The sequence below is a fragment of the Miscanthus floridulus genome, chromosome 8, assembly GCF_019320115.1.
Source record: "Miscanthus floridulus cultivar M001 chromosome 8, ASM1932011v1, whole genome shotgun sequence".
In the NCBI taxonomy this organism is placed as follows: Eukaryota; Viridiplantae; Streptophyta; class Magnoliopsida; order Poales; family Poaceae; genus Miscanthus; species Miscanthus floridulus.
In genome coordinates, this window is record NC_089587.1 from 207,760,277 (window position 1) to 207,766,556 (window position 6,280).

Below are 6,280 nucleotides of genomic sequence, written 5' to 3' on the forward strand. Positions count from 1 at the left end.
CCTGACGTGCGGGCTTAGCGGGTGATGCTAATTAGCCGCCGAACCACCAAGTGAGCGGTCGACACAACGGGGACTAGCGTGTTGGCAAACACGTGAACCTCGGGAGAAAAATCATCGTGTCAACCTTGTTCTTCCCGTTGGTTTGCATCCCCATTACATAAGCTTGCAATTACTTTTATACATATTAAGCTTGTATAGTTGCTCTTGTAATTAGATAGCTTGTGTAGCTTGCTAATTACCTTCTTGCTTGTGTAGCATAGAAGTAGCTCCCTTGCATGGCTAATTTGGTTTTAGTAACCTTGTTAGTCACATTGCTTAGTTTGTGTAACTAAGTATTTGCGCTCTCTAATTAGGCATTGGTTGCTTTGTTATTGAGCATTGCTAGTGAGCTTAGTTATCTTTGTGCTTTTGCTTACTAGCATGTGTAGGAGCTCCCTTGTTGCTTAAAGTACTAGTGGCATAGGTTTGTGTGACCTTGCTCCTAGAATTGTTTAGGAGAGCTCTAGCTAGCCCGGCACCTTAGTTGCATAATTAGTATCTTTGCAAGGTGCTAGTGAACATATATATAGGGGTATAGTCTTGGCTAGACTGATTGTTTTAATTCCGCATTTATATCGGTTAGCCGACGCGATTAATTTTAGAAAAGACTATTCACCCCCCCCCTCTAGTCGCCATCTCGACCCTTCACAAACCCAGGAAGAGATCTGGTCAAGAACGTTGCGCGCCTTTTCCACTTACGACAATATACGAAACACTTCATGATATCGCAAAACACAACCACAATCTAGATCCGTCAAAATGTGAGTTGGTAGCCCGCCCATACAACTTAGAAATGTGGTATAAGAACAACCGAGCAACATCGGGAGCAGTAAATGGGTTTACCGAGTATAAAGAAGAGCTGATGTTAGAACGCTTCAAAGCCCGGCTAGTAGCCAAAGGTGCGGAGCAAAGAGGAAGGAGTAGATTTCACAGACACTTTCAGCCCTGTTGTTCGACCCACATCAGTACGTGTTGTACTTACCATTGACTTATCTTTTGGTTGGCCATTACATCAATTGGATGTCAATAATGCTTTTCTGCATGGTGACTTGGAAGAGCCGGTTTACATGCTTCAACCACCAGGTTTGACTGATCCAACCTATCCACAGCATGTTTGTAAACTTAGAAAGGCGCTCTATGGCCTTAAACAGGCTCCTCGTGCCTGGTACAACAAATTCCAAACTTGCTTGCAATCACTAGGCTTTCATTCTTCTCAATGCTTCGCCCTTCCTTATTCCTCTTCGTCTTGGTATGATACTTTCCTAAAAGCAAGGATTTTCTAAAAAAATGATCTGATCTAACAATTGAATGAAAGCACATGGTTTCGAATCTAAGCACATGGTTTGTGGCTCTGGGCAAGGGATGCTGTAGTTTTTTCTGCTAAAAAAAGAACTGTTATTATTCGCTCCACTCTTGCCATCACGCTCTGTCTTGAGCATCTCCCACATCTAACTGCAAGCCTTGCTTTCCATTGGCTGATTCTCTGTTCTAGGTACAAGTCAAGTGGTCCGGGGATGGATTCCTAGTGAAGAGCACTTTTGGATTATCTAGTTGTTGCTTTGACTACCCCAATACCCAGGATTAAAGAAATACAATTCCTAGCGCTAGAAAAATGCATATATAGGGTCCAAAATTCATGCAATGGAATGAAATAAGGGTTTAAGCCAGGGATTAAAGAAAAGGTAATATCCTCGAGAAAGGCTAAGCACATTCAAAGACATGCTTTCTATTTTGCATTCTCTGGCGGCAAGCCAACTGGAAGCAAATGGGATGAGAATTGCTGATATCCTTGGTACTGTCAAGTGCGGATTTCATGAGTTACTGTGATTGCATAGCAGATTTCACATTTCCAGTCAGTACGCTTTCAGGTGAAGCCTTGGGACAGAGATCATTTCCTCCACCCACTCCAAATTCAAGTGCTGCAATGACGAACAGTGGGATCAACTATACCTCTTCAACTATACCTCTGGTTCTTCTGGCATATTTGATGAGACTCGTTCTTTTTATGTATGCAAATTCCTTGATTGCGTAGCAGTTATGGATATTTCCCTAATCTTTCTTGCTTATGAAACATCTTTGTAGATTGGAAGAGTTCCACTAGGACAACAAATCAGCTACTTCGAAAAGACCAGAGCTCAGATACTGGAGAACATGGAGGAGGAAGCAGCAAGTGATTTCTTCAAGACGGCGCTCTTCATTGTAGCTGCAGGATCCAATGATATTTTGGAGTATCTTTCACCTTCAGTACTGTTCTTTGGACAAGAGAAGCCTTATCCTTCATACTTTCTGGACGTGTTGGTTTCCAATCTGACATTTTATCAGAAGGTTCTACCAATTTATCCTTACTGTAGTTTTGTGTCGCTTGCTCTTGTTTGCTGTTGACCTCTATTTTCTTTCCCTCGATTAAGAGGCTAAATGAACTAGGTGCTCGAAAGTTTGTCGTGTCCAACGTTGGGCCACTTGGTTGTATATCGTACGTTCGTGCTCTGGAGTTCATGCCTATAGGGGAGTGTTCAGCATCCGCGAATCGAGTCACTGAAGGTTACAACAAGAAATTGAAGAGGATGGTCGAAAAGATGAACCAGGAGATGGGTCCAGAGAGCAAATTTGTGTACGTAAATACGAAGGAGTTTGGCAGCGCCGAAGCAGAGGAAGGAACCCGAAGCAATGGAAAGAACGGCAACCTAGGAGGTAGTAGTAGTACAAAGCTGGAAGGTGGTTTGGTTCAGAAGTTGAGTGAGGAGGCTTCGACCGTCGCCACAAAGATTCTTATGAGGCATGCTTCTGACGGGTTGCCACGCGGGAGGTACTGGAAGACTTTTCAAAGGGCTAAGTATAGGCACCGGGAAAGAGTGGGGGTTGAAGTGGAGTTGCCACGACGATTTCTGGTAAGTCGATTGCAGAGGAACTGAGAGGGAGAAGGCTGGGCTTCCTAGATTGTGCAAATTAGCCATTCCACTTCGGGGCCATGTGCACATAGCATGGAGGCGATGCCTTATGCCGTGGCGTCAATTCTAGCTTCTGATGCGGGAGCTTCTAGCTGTTCGCTTTTAAATTGGCACTTTGAGGGTGGAGCATGAATTAAGTAAAGGCTTATTTGTCAAATAATATCCAGTCCTGAATGTTTCATTTTTATTAACCAAAACCAACATTTCTCATACTTGCAACTAAGACCTCAAATGTTTGGAAAAGACGATGTCGACAAAGCGGAGTTTTTTAATGAAATAAAAGACATTTGCAAGTGCTGGACCCGGGGAATTGTCAGTAAATAAGGCGCCAGGAGGTTGTGCAAGCACTAGAAATGACGAGCATGGAGAGGTCAATCTTGGTAGTCAGGTCTGGTAGAGCAATCTAAAATTATCATATAGAAATGTTATGATTTCGGTATCGATCAAAAGGTGCTGGGACCTTAGGGGATACATTAGTGCCATGTTCTATTGCGGAACGGTCGTATCCTGGTAACCTAGCCCCTGTAAGAGCTCTACCTAATCGTCGACATAATGGGTAGAAGGCAGGATGTGCTTATTTCTCGGCAAATAGCTAAGTCGACACCTCGAGGTAGCAACTCAACTCTTCATAGATAAAAACAAGTGTTCAGTGGATCAAACCCTGTATTAATGGTTCTGGTAGGCTGCTGGCGTGGGACTGTAAATCCTCTTTCGCTAGAAACACTACAACAATAGAAGCACCCTTCTAGAGATAAGAATAGCAAATGTTTTGAGGCACTGATGGAAGCATGCCAAGGTGAAGTTGATGATCTCTTTAGCATTTATCCTTCTCTTTATCTTGCCCTATGTGCTCATGCTGTGAGTGCCACAGGATGATTTAGGTCTGATCGAGTGCTTGACCCCTTGAGGAGGGCATATTCTTCAGCATCTCTCTTGTCGGATCGTATCCCCATGACCACGTCGTTAAAGAGACAGTCTTTCTTTGGTTTGGCCCACCGATTTACCGTCGTTGGTGACACTCTTCTGAGCCCCTAGATTCGCCGAAGGATGAGATCTTGCCTATGCTGTAGTGTAGGATGAACAGGAAAGTTCTCCTCCATTGAGACCCCACCGCTGTGGAAAACTACTACTTTTTCTTATTGAAAAAAGAGCTTTGTTATCTTACTTGCTGGCTAGTAAACGCTACCCCTACCCTTGAAAACTTGTTTACTTTTGAGGGCCGGAGTTTACTTAAATTCAAGAGGGACTTAAAGGATTTCTAACTTCATTGTCCTGCTTACTCATTGGATGAATTGACAGAGTCTCTTGCCCTTTACCTTGGATATACACAAGATTGCTCATTCGCTATAACCACTAGTTCTAGAACTGAATAGGAAAAGCTATATGGCACTCAAACAGAATGGATAGCAACTGAAACTCCAAGAGGTAGTATACCAATATACTTTTTTTTCCTAAAAACCGGCTTTCCTAAGATGCCTATTGGTCTAAGCTTTATATCTATCCTATCGCTCTCTTGCTTAACTTCACTTCCTTCCTTAACTCAGATCTAAATGGTTTCCTTTGGATCGACATTAACTTAGGCGTAGAAAGAGGTAAAAGCACGGGCATGGAAAAGGGATTATATGGCGTGCTGGGCTGGATGAAAGAAGCAACTACGCCTATGTTGGAGCCATTCCATTTGAATTGGCACTTTCTCCATCATGACTCATGGGAAGAGACATTGGCAATAATTCACCTTGGACAATTTATTTGTGAAAATTTATGTCTATTTAAATCACACATAAAAAAATATGGTCAAATTTTCATTGTTAATATGGACTCCTTTGTTCTAAGAGCAGGTAAGCCTTATTTGGCCACTATAGGAGCAACTATTCATGGTCATTATGGAAAAATCCTTTACAAAGGAGATAGGTTAGTTACGTTTATATATGAAAAATCGAGATCCAGTGATATAACGCAAGGTCTTCCAAAAGTAGAACAAATTTTCGAAGCGCGTTCAATTGATTCACTATCGCCGAATCTCGAAAGGAGAATTGAGGATTGGAATGAGCGTATACCAAGAATTCTTGGGGTTCCGTGGGGATTCTTGATTGGAGCTGAGCTAACCATAGCCCAAAGTCGTATCTCTTTGGTTAATAAGATCCAAAAGGTTTAGCCTGTTTGCTTGTTGGATTTAGTTAGGGTTTATCAGTTAGACAATAGTATTTTTCCTCACAGCAAATCAGCATTAGTTGGATTTATCAGTCTAGAAATGAACCAATGAATAGGCTTTGTTTTTATTCTTTTAAAACAAAAGTGACTTTGGCTCGTTTGAAGCTTCGTATGAAGTTGGGTCTCAATTCTCAGACAAGTGAAGAGACCATAATAAATAGTATTATGTCATTTTGAAGAAAGCTAAATAGTCAAGTATATTTGCCTCCTTATTCAGTCCTCTCTGGGACAGACTCAGATTAGACCTAATGAGATGTACTTCTGCAGCAATGACCCGCGTTCTTTTTCAATATGATTATGATTTCTTCGTAAATCAAACTGTTCTCTTCGACTCCTCCCTGACCCTGCATGTTCGGTCGTGGGCAATGTTTTCTATCCTGTGGAGGAGGTTTCTGTAAGGACAAAGGGCAGACTCAATTCACAATCACAACTAAGTCCCTTTGGCACGGCTCCTTCCCAACTCCGGCTCTGACTACTCTGCCAGACGTTTTCCTAGCGGAGAGAGCCGTTTTTGAGGAGCCACAAATTGAGACTCCTCCAAAATGGCTATGCCTTCTCTGGAGGAACCCGACTCCGGCTCTGACAGTTTGTGGCTCCTCAAGGAACCCCGACTCCGACTCTGACAGTAAAAAACAGAGGAGCCGGAGCCGTTTTGAAAGAGCCATAAATCGAGGCTCCTCCAAAACGGCTATGACCTCTCTAGAGGAGCCCCTCATATAAATTGAGCCTTATCCAAAACGGCTATGACTTCTCTGAAGCGGCCTCTCATCTACTCTTTCGGTTGCATGTCCATCATTTCAGAAACAGAAACAGAGACCAGCCGAAGGAAACACAGGGAAAGAACCCAACATGACAGTGACAAAAAGGAGCCGCCCAGCAGACATCTTCACTTGGCGTGGTCACGATCTTTACCATCAACATCCTCCGCTTCTTGAGTGATATGGAGCTGCTGCTTGTTTGCCTGCGTCGGCTTGGCTAGCAGCTGAAGAAATATACTGAATTACATTGAACCGTAGTTAGTTACTCCGTAACTGATTAAAAAACACCATTAGATAACTTGCATCCTTACTGCCGATGCCGAG

At 43.0% G+C, this 6,280-nt stretch overlaps 1 pseudogene; it reads left to right on the forward strand.

Moving 5' to 3' along the window:
• Positions 1 to 1,809: 1,809 nt before the first annotated feature.
• LOC136470552 (GDSL esterase/lipase At5g41890-like) lies at positions 1,810 to 2,951 on the forward strand (annotated as a pseudogene).
• Positions 2,952 to 6,280: the final 3,329 nt, after the last annotated feature.